Source organism: Anser anser (assembly GCF_964211835.1).
Source record: "Anser anser genome assembly, chromosome: 1".
NCBI classification, from domain to species: domain Eukaryota; kingdom Metazoa; phylum Chordata; class Aves; order Anseriformes; family Anatidae; genus Anser; species Anser anser.
In genome coordinates, this window is record NC_139720.1 from 156844888 (window position 1) to 156865787 (window position 20900).

General features: G+C 39.0%; 1 protein-coding gene across 1 annotated transcript in view; it reads right to left on the bottom strand.

The window, feature by feature from the left end:
- Window positions 1-20900, bottom strand: part of LOC310903614 (uncharacterized protein) — a gene marked incomplete at its 5' end in the record, with an annotated part of 260258 nt that overhangs the window by 125390 nt on the left and 113968 nt on the right. The gene's annotated exons all lie outside the window — the stretch shown is intronic.

The window sequence follows — 20900 nt, forward strand, 5'->3', positions numbered from 1 at the left end:
TGCTTACAAGTAGTTAGGTAGAACAAATGTAGAACTGTCATTTGGATTTTACCTCTAACAGTACCAGGAACCACTGCAGAAAACTTGTCAAAGCAGCTGTAACTAAACTCTGCACATTTACAGAGCAAGAAACGGAGGAATGTTCTGCACGCCCTGATGCAGCAAAATTTCAGGGAAACAGCAGCTTACTGTCAGAGAAAAATGAAATAGGTTTTCAAAGCTGTGCTTGCCCAAAAGCAAAATACTAGATGTTTGAACAGTATCTGGGATCCTGAAATTTGGATATTTATTTTTGACTAGAACATAGAGCGCCTGAAAATATCATTACAGACTTTAGATTGCTAATGTATTCACTACCAGATTTAAAAAAAATATATTAAAAATCAAATTGTAAGTACATCTGAGTATTTTAAAGAGAAGCGTAGCATTACGTTTTAAATAGCAGAATTAAAAGGGTAAAAAATTGCTACGACCAATGGAAAAGAAATGTAAACACATTTAACCAAAAGCCTAATTAAAGCATGCAATATCATTCAAAGTCCAAATTTCTGGTTAATGTTCATTTATGTTTGCAGTGCCAAACTACATTACAAAAATTAGATATAAAGCACATTTAAAATACAGCATTTTTCTCTCATTTATGCATCTTGCTACTACAGAAGCAAGTCCTTTGGCCAGACAAAGCTAATTTAAAATCACACTATTTAAATTACATCATTTTTCTGTAATTGCAAGGTTTTTTTGTTCTTAAATACAACAGTACTGGATGTAGCATAACTCAGATTTAACACTGAACTCACAGACCAGAGATGAAAAGGAGCATTAATTTAATTTCCATAGTAAAAAAAAAAAAAAAAAAAAAAAGAATAGCTGAAATGGATCACACATGGAAATAAATCGGTTCACTCTCATTTCATGCATAATATGAAATTAAATGGTCAAAAAATGAAAGATGAGTATAATATGACACCACTCAATTATCCCTTCGTTAACAGCTCTTACTGGTACATGAGATGTATTTTTGGTATGTATTTTGAAATTACTTACAAACCTCACGGCCAGTTGCTCTACAAAGGCTCGAGTTGGTTAGAAAAAAAAAAAGATGGTGATGAAGACTCTAACAGAAGAAGTATTTTTTTTTTAAAGAAAACAACTTTAATCTACCATTCTATTTAGTTATTTAAGAAGGACTTATAAATGCAGACTTGTACTGCATCTTGATACATGTTATATGGTCTGTGCTGCAACCAAAGGAACCCCTGCTTTCATTTTACACTGATCGATGCCAACTGTCCATGGAGCTCCACCGGTCCCTACAGCAACACCGTGGAGAACAAGTTCTACTTTGCTCCAGAACTGTAAAATACAACCATCTCTGCTCAGCAGAGATCAAGCCACAGCCATCACTCTTCCAGGTTTTCTTGTTTCTCATAAGAAAACTGTAAGATTACAGGTTTTTTTATGGTTATAGCTGAGAATATTATTAGCTTGCTGCTTTTCCCACATCTAAGGAATTGAACTGTGTTGCAGCCCTGCATTATCTGCTTCCATATCCTGCCTAAATTCTATGTTCGTTTCATCAACTTTCACTGTAGTCCCTCTTTGTTTTGCTAATGGACTTGTTGCCACAGAATACATAAAAGTAATAGTAATATGATCAGGGATTTCAAATCCCAAAAATGCAATCTCGAAACATTTTGGTTTCTGTAGTGCAGTTTTACTGTAGCAAGGAAAAAAAGTTCACAGCTGAGAAAATGCTGAGAGCAAACAAAGAACCTGAGAGGCAAAACTGGACACGGCAACTTGAACATTGGACGTACCTATATGTGAATCTTTATCTGCTTGTGTTTGGCTTGAGTTTTTTATTGTTGTTGTTGTTTTAATTGCATTATTATTTGTTTTGAATTTTAATCATTGGCTGCAGATTATGAGAAAACACATCACACGGATGACAGCCTTTTATAATTAGACTGATAGACTACCCATGCAAAGCACTTCAGTCCTATACATTGTTGAGCTTTACTTTTGGATCACGCAACTTGAGTTGAAGTGGGCAAATCAATCAACCTCACTTTATCCCACTTTCTCTCAAAGAGGCTACACTATTACTCTTTTATCTAGGGGACAAAATCTGTGAGTTATGGTGCTAAAAATTCTGAAGGTGAACTTTTGCACCTACGTTCTTCCAAATTAAAATGTAGCCCATGATGGCTCTGCTTTCAGTTTTCCTTTTGATGTAGGAGGGATGGCACATAGCTCTTCAATGCGTTTCAAATGAAATGTTTACGAAGAGAGAATCATTATTATGCAGCTAATGAAAGATGGATAAAACTTGTCCAAATTAATATTATGAGAGACCTAAACTCTTTTTAAAAGATAATGAGGGAAAACTCAAGCAACTTGGATAGACTTGTACATATTTAACAAAAATGCATTTTCTATTCTGCCTCTGAGGCACATAATGATGATATTTCCAGGGCTAAATTAACATGGCCAACGTTCTGCAATGTAAATAGGCTCCTATTGATTAAACTAAGCATGGGGTGAACTTAAGCTGTTTTATCTGACTGTCAGTGAATGTTTTGCTGGTTGGGAATGTCCCCAAAGAGGATCAGAAGTGCTTGGAATCAATACTGTCCAATCCAATTTTTTCCTCACTGTTATCAAGGACAACTCTGTAATTAAGAAGCAATTCCATTACACTGTCCACCACGGTGGACAGGAATTGCAGTGTAAGGCAGCTTCTCAGAGGTACAGCACACACCTTGCCTCGTGGGTTTGAATAATGTATTACCCAAGCAGATTCTTAAGTGCATGTAAAAGAAGGCGTCATTGCAATTAAATTTTATTTGATGGTTTAAAAGAGAATGCCTTTCATATTCACCTTGGTTAAAGCGGATGTCATCCTGAAGAACACAGGGCCTATTAGATAAATTATGTAGAGTCAAATGAGTTTGAGTTTCTAGTTCTGTAATAACCTTAATATCTAGAAAATCCTAGCTACGTTGCAAAACTACAGGAAATGTGCTCCAATCCACCACAATAATGCAGTTTACCCATCTGCCTAATAACTACTGCTGTGTTTGACTCACGATTCTGTCTCCACGCACTCCACGAGCATATTCAGTAGTTCCACTGCAGCAGGCGCCGTGAAGCATCCTCGCAGCAGAAATGTTCCCTCCACAGACCCATCACAGACCTCCCTCCTGAGATTTGGAGTTCACAGAGCATTCTGTGTGCTGGTCTTATTTTTGAACTTCATCAACCACTATCACTGTATTTATACGAAGGTGGGAAAGAAGTTTTCCAGAATTCAGAAGGCTTCAAAAAGAAAAATCTCAGAATTTAGTAAGATGTAGAAATTGTTACTGTTAAAGGAAGAGTCAGTATGGTTTAGATGCAAGTTTACCTTACGTTTCTAAAAGTGAAATTATGGAGTTGAACAGCCTTACAGGATGTTTGGTTTTGTTTTCAAATCCAGAATATCCACATAAAATATGAACTGCTTTATACATCACCACTAAATTTGGCAAAGTTTAGAGTTACAAGCTATTTTATTAGAAACCATCACTAAGATAGAACAGAAACAGAAAGAAGGTAAAATGTTCTTGAGATTTCAGTACAGTTATTTAAGTAACTCTACTACAAATGTTTGAATCAAATGATTTTGTTCACATGAACTGTTTATTAGAATTACCACTTATCTTGGCAAAGACTATTGATTATTTAATAACTTTCAATATTGAATTATTTAGCTTCAAACACAGTAACTGGCAAATGATTTTTGGCACGTGTGTTGCTTGTTGAAAAGCTATTTTTGTAGTATTAAACAAGTCAAGAAATACATATTTTAGGACAGATTTACCTGTAAAAATGACTCATTTCTACTGTGTATCTCAGAAGGATAAGTAGACGGGACTTCTCAGGGTGAGTAATAAAGCACAGCAGTTTGGAAGAAATGAAATACACTTAGCCTCATTATTCATTAATACTTCAGTGCTTGGCAGGCCTGCTTCTTCTCACCAAGGATTTGAATAACGTGGTTCCAGAAGTACTGCGGGACTGCTCCTTCAAGGAACATCATCAACTTTATATAAAGGAAAAGGGCTGTGTTCGACCCAAAGTAATTGCTTAAGTTACATGAAGCTTTAAGACAGAAATGGTAAACTATGGAAATGTTCTTTAAGAAAGGAGACTGAAGATCGCGAACTCATGTAAGACCTGTGTGACTGAGATGTTTTCCATCTATCAGACAAGATAGGCAAGGCAAAGGAAGTATTAGCTGGAAATCTGTGATACCGAGCAGAAGACAAAGTTCCTCCAAGCTCAGAGAGCATTTTAGGTGACTTTTGTTCCACATCAATATTCCATCAGCTGCAGAGTAGGTCCCTAGCAAAGTAATAGCAGAGAGAAGCAGCAATTAGAAACAAATAAACCTAGACCAGTATTTACAACTAATACAAAGCCTAACACTCATTTAGTACTATGATTTGGCTATGAATTAATCTAAGTTAAGTGAAATAATGCAACAGTTCTTCCTACTCACTGTGGGGGAATAGAGTAATATATATATTGTGGTATTTAGGCTAAGAATGTACACTGCTGTAATTGCAGGAGGACATCAAAATCATAAGGAAAATTATTTTGGAAGTATGGTCCTAATGTTTAAATATTTGCTTTTTCCTTTACAACTAAATACAGGATTACAATCCTGAGGAAAGATTAGAATAGAAAGAGTCCACTGGGAGCTGACAATGTATGTGTCAATACCAGATGCAGAGGATGTAACTCCATGTGCCCTGCACTCTAAAGATGTATTAACAGGTGACCAAGGCTGTCCTACCCCCAAAACAAGCAAAAAAGCACACCCCAGAGACCCTCAAGAACGGTTACGGGGGAAAGAAAAAGGCACCTTGTGCTCCTTAGGCAGAAAGGTATGCAAGACCTCAAAAAGAGAGGGGATGAGACCAGGGAGCAGGGCTTGGCAGAAGATCAGGTATTCTCTGAGAAGGAAAAAGTGAAGGGAGTTCCTGCTCTGAGCTGGTTCTATTTTCTTTTTAGCCCAATGACTACCTCATCAGTGAAGAGTATGAACAGGTCTGGATCAAGAAACAGGAATGCACAACTGTTTCTTCTTGTTTTAAGGATCTTAAGCACTGTACTTCTGAGTACGATTACCATGCTCAGACACTTCCACCTCTGCTTCTCAGTTACAGTCACGGTCACCACATTACGTACATCATTCTTTCTGTCACATGTATACAGGGTGACCTGTACACACCTGAAGGGCTCTCCAGATCAGAGGAGACTTAAAAATATTCCTGTCTATGATGGACAGACCTCTCTGCTAAGACTGCTAGCACTGCCAGGAGCGCGCACAAGCAAACTTTCAGGCACCGAAGGAATTTAACCGGAGCTAAATTAGCTAAAAGTGCTTACGGACTTGGGGGGTGATGGAAATTTGGCAAAGGTTAGGACAACACAACTAGGGACCACCCAGGTCCCACTTCAAATCCATCAGCCTTGCTTGGATTGAGCTATTAGCTCTTTCAAGAGGAGAATAAAATCAGCTTAAAATTAGGTGATTATTAAAAGCCAATGCCTGTATGGAAGAAGGGACAGGTCTTATTGCAAGCTTGGCAGGATAGCTCAGAATGAAAGAGAAACCCTTTACTCAATATAAAAAGATGCTACTGAACCCCACGGTGGAAAGTTCACGATCTTCTTGCATTCAAGAAAGGGAGCATTTTTAGAGTACCCAGCAGACCTGAATGTCACAGAGAAATTGATAAAGGTAGCAAAGAACAAATTAGAAATGTCCTTAGAGCAAGGTGAAATTTTGCTGTTCCCCCTGTTTGAAATAAATAAAAGGGAACTGAAATAGCAGTGATGGAACTTTTGAAGCAAGGATGTGAGACAGAAGCATGATTCGATGCTGGGAATGTTCCACTTGCAACTTTCGGGTATGGAAAAATAAAACAGTAAATTGGTATTAAAAAATCAAGTAAATCAATAATTAAGAACAATAATGTTGGCTAACCCGTTTCTTTCCGAAATGTAATGCTTCAATTACTCAACCCAGGGAAGATGCTCTGCAAGACTGAATGTTTTTCATCTGTTATCCTGACAGCATCAAGTATTAGAGTCCTAAAAGAGATTACAAAAATAGCCCAAACTTGCAGTACTTTTTCCGTAGCATATCCTTCCAATTTCGGTGGAGGTTTCAGCTCAGGAATTTCCCATGCCAGAGATGGTATCTTTCTGTTTAATAACCCTCAGCAGAGTTTTCTTCCAACAACTTGTTTTTTTCAACCTTTAGCACACAGACGTATACTGTGGTAAAAAATTTCACCATTTCATTAAGTCATGGGAAAAAGCATCTATATATGCTTGTTGAACTTGCCTCTTGCTCACATTTAGTTATTCTTATTTCTTCTATTACAAAAGGTAACAAACAATCAAGTCTCATATAAAACATTATTCAGCTAAAACACTGTTTTACAAATGCTCAGAAGATACCTTTCTCTGGAAGCAAGGAACCTTGCACAAGAATTGGCGCAAGTCAGCTAACAGTAGAAGTATTCTTTAATTATACTGAGTTTTCCCTCCTGTCTTATTCTAGTTCATCTTTCGGTACTGAGTCCTAAGCGTTTATTATGTATTACATTCAGAGTTGTCATGCTAAGACTTACAAATGTATTTGCTACTCCTTGATTCTGTACCAATGGTTTCTCGTTCTGCAAACGGTAGTCTAAAAAGATTGGACGTTTACAGTATGACCAGCTTCAAAACTCATCAGAGAGATAGTGATACAGTCTTAATACAAGGAACATGCAGGGAAGGAGAAAAAATATGTCATGGATGTCACCAATTCATTTTTGATTTTTCCTGTACACGCAAAACACTAATTATGTTTCCTTGCTTGAACAGCATTTATGTTCACAGTAACACACAAGACATTAAAAAAAAAAAAAAATCCTGGCTTTTTTGGGAGCCACAGAATTCAGCGAAGCCTGGCTACTCAGATTAGTTCCGTGGTATCATTACATTCCACTTCAAAATCTTGAGAGACTACAAAACCAGCACTAGTCATGAGAACCTCTACTATATGTGACTATAAAACCACACCCAAGCGTTAGGTAGCCACTATGACCAAGTTGTTTTCTGTTTACACTTCCGTATTGCAGTTTGGCTTTATGGTTTCCACTGTATAACAAACACTAAAAGCTGTTAATCAAAATGGAATATAAAGGTAATGTAGTCTCCCTACTAGACTACATCTCCCTACCCACAATTTCTGGTGGCTTCAAAGCTCTCAGATGTGAAGCACAGCCTTTCTTTTCTGTCTCCCAGAAATATTAAGCATCCTTCATCGCTTGATGAATGCTAAAAAATACAAAAACCTACAGGAAAAAATGTCAATAGGAATTCTCAATAAAAAGCATTACATAAATGCTGGACGTTCACAACATTTCGAAATGTCAAAAATCCTTTCAGATACTTTAAGAACTAAAAATAATTACAAGTATGCAATTCACTTCTCAGATGCATTTAGTCTAAATGTTCCTCTTTGAACGGTATCTATTCTATTTGAAGGTGGCAAAGCATTAATTAATCCAGTACAATGAATCATCCACTGCTGCATCACAGAAGTAGCTTACATGATCACATTGTACATGGGTAAATGGTTATGCTTCTTTTGCAGGAGGAAAAAACAGCATTATCTAGATTCTTCAAATTCTTATTTTGGCAAAGAAAAGCAAGTAGAACCCAGCCTAGCTTTGTACCTAAGAAATTTGCTTTTTTTTCCAATCTGATTCTTCTGGTAACTGCTCCAATGTCTGTAATACAACGTGCAGGTAATTTTGTATGTTAAAATGAAAAAAAAAGGACTTTTGCAAGTCCGGTAGATTACCAGCGAGCATACACATGCTCCTGAAATAACAGCCTCACAACATCAAGCGAAATTCAGATTGTCTAAGACTTTCAGAGAGCACCTAAGTTTCAAACAGCGATGCACATGCATCCATTGTCCTACAGCCTAAGCCACAGACACCCAATACAAAAAGAAAGGTAACTGTTTTGCTGAAGTGCTTCCTGACTCTTACCCAGGCATGGTCATATGTGTTTTGAAAGCTGGCTGCTTAAACCACCTTGAGCTCTGTTACAATTATAGCCCCCGAAGTGCGGGGCTATATTAGTGTAATAATTATAATATTAATAGAGTTAATTTTCTTCCTAGCAGCTGGTAGGGTGCTGCATTTTGGATTTAGGATGAGAATAATGCTGGTGTTGAATGCTGGTGTTGCAGGATGAGAATAATGCACTGATGTTTTAAGTTGTTGCAGAGCAGTGCTTGCACAGAGCCAAGGACTCTTCTGGTTCTTAGGCTGGGGGTGCACCAGGAGCTGGGAGGGTCACAGCCAGGACAGCTGGCCCAGGCTGGCCAGAGGGATGTCCCATGCCTTGTGGTGTCATGCTCAGCAATAAAACCAGGGGAGTTGGCCAGGGGTGGCTGCTCCTGCCTGGGGACAGTCTGGGCATCAGTTGACTGGTGGTAAGCAGTAATTGTGTTGTGCAGCATTTGTGGTTTTTTTTTGTTTGTTTGTTTTGGTTTTTTTCCTTTCTGATTAAACTGTCCTTATCTCAGCTGATGAATTCTCACTTTTACCTTTTTTGATTCTCCCCCCCATCCAACTACTGGGGAGTGAGCAAGTGGCTGCGTGGTGCTCAGCTGTCAGCCGGGTTACACCACCACACCTCTGAGCACCAGGCAGCACTTCTGTGCTGTGCGGGTGTCGGAGCCCTGGCACAGGTTGCCCTGAGAGGCTGTGGGGTCTCCTCCTTGGAGGCCTTCAAAATCTGCCTGCACATGGTCCTGGGCAGCCTGCGCTGGGTGGCCCTGCTGGAGCAGGGCTTGGGTCTGGTGGCCTTCAGAGGTCAGTTCCAGCCTCAACCACCCTGTGTTTCTGTGAAGAAACTTTAACAAATCAGGTTCGTCATTACGTACAGCTTGTGGGAGTGCAGACACCTGGCTTCAATGATCAGTTCGGACTGACAACTGAGCTTCCCCCTGAGAATACTACCCTTAATAGCAGGCCATTCCTGCACAAAACACTCTTCATATCCCGAAGCTGAAGCCCGTAAACCCAGACATCCAGAAATCAAAGAATTAGAGAACAAAAGGATCAGAAATCTGTTTCTTCCTAAGCAGCTTGGCACGAAGCTGCTAATAACTTTCTCTAAATTAAGCATGGTGAGTTACTTCAGCATATTTTCCTTAACACAGCTGCATGGATGTAAACTAAAAAGGGTAGGGCAGTGGCCTAAAAGGCCATTTAGTGCATTGTGCTAGCCCCCGATGAGACTGGCTTTCCTTAGAACAGCTCTTACCAGTTTTTTTTCTAATTTCTCATTAAAAAAAGACTGGGACCAATCTACAGGCATCTCAGCCCCAGCAGGGGTTGACACTAGATGCTTAGGAAAAGAATATGCCATCCTATTTCATACAGCAATGCTTCTTTCCCTCTGCCCAACCCTCCAGCAACCTTTCATCTTCCCGTAAATTGTGGTTTAGGGATTCCCAATTCCCATCATTGTGCTTAATAGCCCTAGATGGAAGTATCCGTCATGAATTTGTCTAATTGCTTTTGAACCCATTCAGACTTTAAGCCTCCACAACACTCTGCAGCAATGAATCCTGCAATTTAATTATGCACATCATGAAAAAGTACTTCCCTTCATTTGTCTTAGAGCTACTGCTTGATCATTTCACTGGATATCCCCTTGTTCTTGTGCCGTAAGAAATAGCAAACAATTATTCCTTATTCACCTTCTCCATGACATTCATGATTTTATATACTTCACTCTATTCCCCATCAGTAATTCCTTTTCTCTTCAATTTTTTATTTAAAGTCTCTTCACACAGAATTTGTTCCTTCCCAAGGATGCAAGATTACGGTGGACTTATGCAAGAACATGATGTTTTTCGTTTATGCTCTCTCCCCCTCTCCTTATCATTCCCAACATTATCAAAACCCACCTACAACACCTCCTTTTCAAGCTGCAGAGTTTTGTTTTAATCTTTCTGTGGGCAGAATCTGTTCCATCCCTTACTTACTGCTACTGCATCCTTTCTGAGGCTGGGAGACCAGAGCTGCATACAATACACAATAGCACAACGGCGTTTCATTTTGGTCTTGGGCTGATGCTATCTGGAACTATTCTGTTCTTATCGCAGATCTGTAACTCTAAGCTTTTTCTTGACGAAAGCAGGAAGCTGTTCAAATAATATGAGAAATAGCCCAGTCACGAGAGAGAACAAATTCAAGTTTTACTTTTTAAATAAGTCTCAAAACAGACCAGGCATGTTCCTATGACAAACAATGATGAGAGAAGCTGAAAATTATAACTCAGCCAAAAGGTTCACAGACATCTGTAAAAAGTCAGTACCACACTAGAAAAACATCTGTGTGTGCTGGGCCATTTATTAATTGATGCTAAATGATGCGATGGCAGATGGACACCACGTTTTAAGGCTTTGTTTATGCAGAGTCTGAAAGTAACCATCAGCCTGGCCACACAAACACAAAACTAGCTCTCCTAATTGTACCGACTTTGTAAATGTGCAGCACGCAACAGAAACTGCACCAGCAGCTATCTGGATGACAAAATTAGTACTGCAACAACAGGCACTAGAACTAAAATATGGTAATACTATTTCATCTGCAGAGTACCGTGCTCCGCGGGCAAACTGAGGTTGAGAGTTTTAGAAACTTTTTTTTTTTTTTTTTTAAAGCTCTTGTCTTTGTCTTACCAAATCATGAGAAATCCCTGGGCCTTCACATTTTGGCCATCTAGCACTTACCTTGTACCACCAAGGACATTTCTTTAGCCACTCACTCCAGCTGGCCAGTGTACAGGTCTTTGAAAGATTCTTCCTCACCTACATCAAGCTTAGTTCAGAGATGGAGATCTAAGCAGCTCCTTCCTCTGAAGATGCCATGTGCATCACCTCTCAAAACTCCTGTGACCTGCTGGCACAATGCAAGCATTGTCTTCACAGAGTTAAGCAAGCTCTGTGCTAGATACATACAGATGGAGCAGGCTATTTTCCCGTCAGTCCTGCTTCTCCAGAGTCACTACAAGTTTCCTTTCCAGAAAACTGTAGAAGGAAGACTCTGTACTGCCCCTCGAGACAGGATGCGGGGGGGACAAATACGCACTTCTAACAAGAACTCAGAAGAATGAGGGATATGAATGAAAGAAAGATGTAGGATTCACAGAAGTGAGACAGAAAGAAAAAGAATGCAAAATGGGAGAGGGAAAGGAGTAGGAGCAGAACCAGAGCAGAGAAGGATGGGATATTAGATGACAGCTCAAAAAAAAAAAAAAAGTAGAAAGAATAAAATAGTTCATGCATAGGCATGAACATGCATGAAGAGTATTACATTAAGGAAGAAAAAATTGTGGGCAGTGAGCAAACAGGTGCAAGTAACATTACGATGACTGGAGAGCACTTCGTCGCAAAGTCAGTTCCATTCTCCTGGAATGGCCGTGCTCTCTGCTGATCCCTGTGCGATAGTCTGTCACTCTCCAGTAATGTTAGCTAAGTGCCATCTTTTCTCATGCTAAGAAAAGCCTGATAGAGAAACTTCCTGCAAAAAAATTCAACCACCGCAAATGATCCATCAAGGGGAAGGAAAGAAGAATCCACAGAGTTTCAACATATTCAGATTTTTTTTCACTGGAGAACCATGTGCCACCGCCAACACTGTGCAAGCCCTGTGTGATGTTGATCACGACTTCTCTTTACAGAAAATCACCAAGATCCAGACTCTTCTCAACAAGTTGGAGGTATGTACGTCAGGCATCTACCCCTATGTCAGAGGTGGCCAGGTGGACTGACTGCTCTCTTGCAGAGCTTCTCCTCCACAGACTTGAGAAAGGACACTGGGCACCCAACATCTTTCACGCCTAGACAACTCAGTCATGTACAATAAATTCGAGCCCAGCCAGCCTCGCCTGCACTTTCTGCGTCTTTGCTACACCCAGTATGACAGCTGGAGGTCTGATTCATTATTTAATAAATACAAATAGCTACAACCGCTGTTGATATAAAAACACAGTAAATTAGTACCAAATAAAAATGTCCAGCCCCAGACATCCTCAAACTCTTCAGCCCAAAATTATTCTGTGTAATCTCTGTACCTTTTTTCCTTGTGTGTGAGCAGGGATGACAGCACCACCTCGCTTCACGGGGATGTTCTAAAACTTGTTTGCAAAGATCCAAGAGGCTGCTGTAACCAGGGAGGAGAGGGTGTATTTTCAAATGTGTCTCTGATAACCTGACACCCTACAATGAGGGCTACCAAGAACAGCTCAGGGAAATGAAAAGATCATATCTGCTGTAGGATGTGGCCATCATACATTAATGATGCGTAGAAGTGCACAATGAATATGAGCAAATGGCAAGCGAGTGCTCAGTCAACATGACTAACCCTCTGGGATGAATGAGAGGGGGGTATTTTTTGATGCTGATGCTTGGGAGAGTCTATATTTTCTTCAGATAGTTGCAACTTTTTGTATTAAAAAAAAGAGCGATAAAGCATGTTGATGCTTTTAAAGTATATTGTAAAAACTAGGTAAAAAGCTAAGAATTTCACCAGAACTTCATTTTTGATTACACAATGATCTCTGTTTGCAGAGGGAAAAAAAAGGGGGGATTTATAAACATTAGCAAGCTAGGTTGATTTCACATCTCCATATCCCATGGAAGTCATCCCCCAGTGAAATGCAGGCATACTATCAAACCAAACGCCCTAAGAATAGCTCATTAAATAGAACACTGCATGGCATAAGAACCTGTATTTGATGAAAATAAATAATTCCTTCGGTGAATGCAGACTTGTTTTACTACTTTTCAAAAAGTACATATACAGAACTCAACAGGAGCGAATACACAACACAATGAATCATCTGAGCAACAAATTAGTTCCATTAATTCCTCAGCGTTAGTTTATAAATTAAATCTGATAAGAGGTCTGAGTCAGTAGTGCTAGAAACGTCAAAGGAATATACTCTGCTTATAAATTTTCATGGTTTTGAATTACTAGGAAAGTGTGACCAGTTTTCTGTTGTTTTTCTTTTTTTAAAGCTGTTCCTCAAGTGTTCATCAAGCATGTAATCGCAGACTCATGCATACTGTATTTTAGAGGACCTTAACATTTTCAATACTTTGCCTAGTGTACAGAGGTAGTCACATAAATCTTAAGAGTGGCTGCTAGGGCAACAAAAGCATAACCAAGACTGATCCTGGTCCAGAGACATCAAGTATCACGCGTGTATGAATGTCAGCTGCGTAACATTACAAATAACAAGCAGTATTCGAAAACATCCATGGTTACCTTCTAATATCCCATTCTGAGAAGTGCTGTGATCTCTCTCATATGCCGTCATACATTGCTAGCACAGTGAAAGGGAAGAGTGCACTTCCCAACTATCAAATCACACTTCCTATTGGAATGCACGCATTGTCTCCACTACTTCATAGGGAAATAAAAAAATTACTTAAAGCACTCATGCCACATGTAGGTAGGTCAAATGGTTGGTTATGATTAAATTCTTTCTCAGCTTATTGACTTGAATAAATTCTAAAGCACACGGAAACAGGTGATGAAACAGATTCTCACCCATGAATACAGCCACTTTCTCTAATAGCTCGATGATGTAGAGTGATTCAGTATTACTCATTGGACAATTGAAGAGAATCTTAGTCATGGCTTGTGTGTAGGTTTGGACAGAGTAATTACAAATTTATCATTGAGATTGTGAAAGGCACCTACAGACATTAGCGCTAGGTTATTTTTCTTGTATTATCAACATACTTACAGTAATCTAAGAAGACTCTGAAGAGCATTCTCTCCTATTCACAATTACCTTGCTAATTTTACTTTAAAATATTTAGCTCAACATCATGTGGTGGTCTGTTTTTATGTCACACACAATGCACCCGTCATCCCGATTCATTCATCTGTAAATATCAGGTGATCCTGGTTCAGTGCTTCACAGCACAGAATTATCTAGAAGACCAGAATAATAGGCTTGCCAGTTTTTTTTTTTTCTTAATCCATTTCTTTTCACTTTCCACAATGATCTATACAATCTAGCATCACCAAGCTACTTCTGAATAGCTGAACAAGTTTGGCCCCAGCACAAATCCAGATCTTTATCAATTTCTTCTTATTTGGTTGATAATTTTTTGATCTTCCTACTGAATTGTTCTTATTTTATAAAGGATCTCTGATAAGTATATTAGTTATTGTCTCTCTTTATGGAGAAGAAGAGGTCCAACTTAACAGAATCTAACATTTTCCTTTGATCTACTAATGCATACTACATGAAAAATTAGTCTCATCAATATCCTTTTGCCCATGATATAAATAGCTCAGAAGTGGCAGAAAATCATAGCCATACATGTAAAGACAAAATTCTGAAACCACACGTCAAAGATTTCAGCACAATTTTTAAGTTTGCAATATGTCCACTCCCATTTAATCTACTCATTTACTTCCAAGAGGCAGTTAACAACACACTACTAAAATAAAGATTGTATCTTATATCATACACTACTGTCTAGATAAATTAGCACTAAATATCAGTGACTAATACTGCTGGGACAGGCTTCATAATTAGAAGAATAAAGGATTGAAAAATTGGAGCATTAACATTTCCCGCATTCTAATATTCATGCAATTGTTCATATACTTCTGTTTTTACGTGCAAGTCTGTTTCTTTGGTAACAACATTAAACATAGTATGTGCAGAATAGGAAAATAATCAGAAATTCTATAGCTAGTAGATCCAAAAGAACATGGAGGGGATTTCTGGTGCCCAAATCAGGAGTGTGATGCAACCTTCACTCTTCATCTTCTTCCTTCAGTGCAGTTCCTAAATTAATCGGTCAGTTGTCTTTCAACATAAGTTCCCTAAGTATCTTTAGGGTATTTTGTGCATGTAATCAGTTGTCTCCAGCTAGCTACCAATCTGTTTACATCAGATTTGAGACCATCAATCTGCAGAAAGCAATGCAAGAGTTCCCAGAAAAGCTGCAGAGAAAGGAGGAAAAAGAGGAGATGCCCAAGCAGGGGCAGAAGCATAGAAAATGACGGAGGAGGAGGAGCACCACTGAGGGGACTGCAGCCTGTGGAGGACGCCACACCAGGGTAGGTGCAGCCCCCAAGAGAAGAGATGCCCATGCCAGACAAGTTGAGTAACAAACAAGGAGCAGTAAAAAGACAAGGAACAACGCACTGACAACAACTTCTGCCTCACTGAAGGGACTGTGCATAGCACACAGCCAAGGGATGGCAGCCCAGGAAAGGGGAAGGAGGGGTGTCTCAACTGAAGCTGAGGTGGTTTCTCTGAGTGTTAGTTTAATTGTTCATCTTATTTTTCAATACCAAAATCAGTAATTTGAAGTTGAAATAAATCTGCAGTAAACTAAATTAAGTGGAATTTCCTGGCTCACGACTGATTTTGCTCACAACAGGGGAAAAAGGTTGTCCTTTGGTGAGATGACAATGAAACTTTTTCTTTTTTAATGGCTTTGATGGATGGTCTTATGTCATGGGGTCACAACAACAACATTGTGTTGTGTCATCCTTTCTGAATCACTTTGAATATTCTTGCAATTCTCTTCATCTCAGAGACGTACATTATGAAACACAGCAACCAACCTGTGAAAGAGCATCAAAGGAATTTACTGTGCTGTTATGCAGACTAACTTGAAAAGCAGAGGATATCAATTCCTCACGCTCCTGTGCACAGAGTGATTCACCATTTAAGATACAGAAATAATCTTCAACATAAGGTGTCGTACACAAATTTTTCCATTCAGCTACAGTTCTCCATAGGTGGTCTTCCAATTTCATCTTTTCAAGACAAGTTGAAAAGTAAGAACTCAATGTAAAAAAAGTCCAAAGCTCTTTAACTCCTGATTTAACACGTCGGTCAAAAAACAAGTACTGTGTTCCTTTCCATGTTTTTTCCATAGTCTTCCACCTCTAGGCTTTTTATATGCCAATTTCCAGGCTTTGTTTTCCACTCAACTTTCTTTTACAATATATTTGGGTAGACAGGTCAGAGATCCAGACTTGTAAACTTTATGCCTCCCATCATATTAAGGGAAGTCTGCCTCTTAAATTCTAGCAAATTTCTCAATAAGCCTTCAATTTCTAACCCCCAGTCTTCAATTCCCACTGGTCTAGAGTCCCCTAAATGTTTTCTTCTAATCTGAAAGTTGGAATAGGAAAGACATGATGCTATCTTCAAAAATGTGAAACCAATATTAACCTCCAGAATTTACCTTACCAACAGTCAAGCACAGAAAAAAGCTACAAGCAGAATATCTACTGCTCTGAAGCTGCCCTTCCATTTTTTTTACCTGTTTCTAGTGATCAGGACTCCTACTCACCAGAACCAAAGCTTTCTACATACACACTGTTTAAGTGTCCATCTCTATCCCTGTCTCACCTCTTCAGTCTCCCTTCATCTCTGCTATGTCTCCAACAATGCAGATCATAAAGACCCATCATCAGTCTGGACTGAGGACCCACCAGAGATGCACAAATTCCTTTTAGGTCCATCCATTTTGAGTAAGTGCAGTTAAGAGCCTACTTATATGGTTGTTTTTACACATATGCCTCTTGTGGTTAAATGTTAACCTACCTGTAAGGTTAGCTGAGCTGGTTAAGACCAAGTGTCAATTTAATGTCAAATTAATAGCAGCTGATAGGAGATGGTGAAGAAAATGGCATAAAAAATGGGGGAAGTGCACACTAACTGTCCCCACTATCAGCAATCCCTATTTTAAGGACTTCCCAAGCTGAACAATCTGTACACACCACTGTGTTTATCAGTACTTGATTTACCCTCCCTGCCTAATCCATTTGGTGGACATTTAGATGTTTGACCTTTGCAGAGTTCCACGTAATAATTAGGCATAATAGGAACATTATTTGCATTAATTTATTTTGCAGATTCTTCCTGTTCATCTCACTGGATATTCCCTCATCTAGTGTTTTGAGAAAAGGCGAACAATTGTTGCCATGTACCTTCTCCAAGCTATTTATGCTTTTATATATCTCAATCAGTTTCTCCTCAATCATCTCTTTTGTGAACTGGAGAGCCCTGAATCCCTCCTTGTACCGAAGCTGTTTCCTACCCAAGATGCAAGCACATAACACGTTTACAAAACACTTTTTGTTCTCTCCTCCTCTCCTAATCATTTTTAACGTTGTTCTGACTGGCACTAAGCACACTACCAGCATTTTCAGCCTCCTATCACAATGATTTCCAGACCTCTATTCTGAGTGCTAATGGATAATTTACAGCCCATCACTGTGTAAGCAGCAATAGTTTTATCCCTGATGCACTACTTTGAATTTATTGCCACAATTTCATTTGTTGCATTATTGCCCAGTCACTGAGCATCATGAGATTCTTCTGTAATTCTTCGGTTTTAATTTAATGCTTTAATTAGACAGAATTATGTCTTTTCATTATTCATCACTTTTCCAGATCCAGGAATATGTTGAGCAGTACATATTCCAAGAGATTCCTGTTAGATGCTGTTCACAATCTCCTGCCACTATAAAAATTTGGACCATGTTCTTCGTCTACTGTCCTTAACCAGCCGTTAAATCCATCCATAAAAAAGCCTTTCATGCCTGTAAGAGGGGACTGTGTCAAAATCTTTTTGTCAAAATACATCCAAGTTAAGTATATCAAGCAGCTCTATCACATTCTGAAACATTCTTATTCCTTTAAAGACCTGTAACTGATTTGCAGGAAATTCTCCCCACAAAAAAAAAAAAAAAACCTTCCATGAAAGATACATCTTTTTCACTCCACACACTGTCTCATGTTATTCCTAAATTGAGTTTGCTCACAAAACTCAGCTCTACCTATTCATGCCCAATAAAATAGAGATGGTATCTCTAAGATCCCCAAACACTGAAGAAATAAATGACTGGAAAGACAGAATTCATGATTCCTGAGAGTGACAGCAGTGATTCCTCAGACCTCTTCTTTAGCTGATCCTCCTGCTTTCCCCAAGTGCTTCCTCAAACAGAATTTAATACTTCAGACAACACCAGCATGAACAACTGGACATTGCTTTTGGAGGGTGTCAGGCTCCACACAGAAATGTTTTGGTTAAACCAACCCAGACTAAGACTAAGAAGGCAATTCCATGCCTAGCAGCAAATCTAGCAGCTCACTGTTGCTTAAGGAGCAACGATTTGCCTCTTCCCTTACTAATGCAATCCTTTTACATTAGCTCTTACATCTTTTCATGAGCTTATTCAACTCACTAACCAGAAGGAAATTTAACTTCTTTCACTAGCCTAGCTTCTTGCCAGTCCGGTGAGTTACATGAAGTGGTGAGCACCAGAGACTCAGAGTGGGAGCACAACTGCCTCCTTTCAGACAAGTTCCTCCCATCTCACACCACTCTGCACCTTGGGGAAGGCAGGGATGGGAGACAGAGGAAAAAGCAAGTTCCAATGGCAAGGCCGCCTCTCCTTCCCCCCCCACACATGAATTTTTATCTCCAACTTAAGGAACAAATATACTCACTGAAAACCAGAAGTTTCCTCTTTAAACTGTCTTCGCTAGATTGCCAGAAAATAAATGAGCAGTAACTTTGAAACCATATAAATAAATTTCAAAATCACATTTCAAATTACTACATCAAATTAGTCATCCCCAAACTATCGTTTATTCCTCTAGGAAATATGAAGATTAACTGCCTGTACATTCCCAAAGATACTGAATACTAATAATATCACTATTAATGTGCATTTACTTTAATTAAACTGTAAATAAGCTTCTGGTCTTGAGACTTAAATGTCCATTCAGCGTTCCAAGAAAATTGCTGTTACATGTCATGATCAGAATATTATTTTGCTATCAATATTAGAAAAATTCTTTTCAATTACTTAGTGCCTACAATTTGTGCATCTCAAAGCACATTTACAATCATTATGCAATCCGATCATAATAAGGTTCAGAGGGAGGCAGGCTTTGAAATGATTCAGGCTGCTGTGAGATTCATCATCTGTAGAAAAAGAAATATTTTTTACACTTGAATGAATGCATTCAACACCTAACTCCTCCAGAACCGTGGCCTGACGCCTATTAGCTAAAACCACGACATCAGGTACCTCAGTCCCAACTTAATCGCATCCTTATTAGGTGGGACACAGAGAAATCTGCAGAGAACCACGGTGAGTGTGCTCCGAGTTTCTAGAACAGCTGTCCGAGCATTAGGTGCCTTTGGCCACTCCATGACATTGTATTAGTCACATTAGAGGGCTGAGACTGCTTCCAGTTATGCCAGTTAAGTAATAACTAATTCATCCTGCTCTCAGCAACAAGGCTCTAATGCAGATAAATCTCCCAGAAACGTGCAGTCAATTGTTATTAGATTATTACTAGAGCCTCCCTGACCTTTGGCGTCTTAAAATTAAGCTGCTCGGAGACTGAAATAAGCATCTCATTTAGGTGCACAGTAGTAATCTCATCTTAAAGTATAATGACTGGAAGCTATCTATAAGTATTTTCTAAGGTATCTGGAACTGCTACTTAGTAGTTGACATTTCCAAACTGCAGACCTCGTGAACTATTCCACGTTGGGTAAAATGGCATCTCATTCAGCTTCTCAAGCTCTTAGCTCCGTGTAACTTACCGTGCTTCATGTTACAAAACTTTGTGCACACGTTAATTAATTCACCTTCTGGGAGGGCCACGAGCGTTCTCCTTAAATACCTACAATAAATGGTCCGTGCATAACAAGCACAAGTGTGCAAAATAATAATGATTTAACTGTTGAAACTGTCACCTGTGCATATTCAGATCTGCTGAAAGGAGGAAGCATGTGCTTTGCATACACCTTACATTGCAGTGGGTAGCTTTTAGCACCCGATCACATCCAATCATTGGGGTTTTAAGACTCATACAGTATGGAGAGAACACTTACTTCCCTGTATTATGCCCACCTGTGCAAATGGGTAAGCATCAAAGAACCACTTTTCCAACTTCTCTTATTTCCACAGAATTTCCGTTAAACTAGCGTAACAAATTTGCCAACCGCTTGCAATAGGGATTAGGCAAAGTGTGAAGGGGAAATAATTGCCTGCTTCACCTATAAAATAACACAATGTTGTTAACCGCATTTATAAAAACTGTACACATGACAGAAAGAAGTATGGAACACTACTAGTGGTTCACTTGGAAGGACTGCTTTCTGAACTGAACTCCTTTCTAGCAAAGGAGCAAGGATGTAAGCTGAAAAGCTGAGGGAGTCGACCCGTTAGATGCAGAGGATGAGCTGATAGCGAGGAGTTTACACCTGACAGAATCAACCCCAATTCCCATCGGTTGTAGTGTTTTGGACCTATTAATTTCAGGGATGAATTTATGCTAACGTTATTTTAACTTCAGTTAACAGATTGAAACAAATCGTTTATAACTATTTTCAGTGTTTCTGAACATATCCAATTATTTGTTCAGGGTAATAAAGCAAGCTCAAATTGAATCTCATACCTCACAACCAAACTAAGGAAAATTTATGACTGTCTGCTGAGAACTTTTTCTAATTTGTTTCTTTGAAGAAACCTGGAATTGTTTCATAAATAGTTTAGCACAGAAAACAATAGAGCTCAGTGATATAAAACTGGCATGACTTTAAATAGAAGTTTTACTGATTTGATAGTCACTCTGAGCATCAAATATTTTTGCAGATGCTATAGACACACACTAATGTTGTAAAAGCATCTAAAGAATTTTCCTATCCCTGTCCCTGTTTCTTTAGAACATTTTATTACATCCTCACTTTA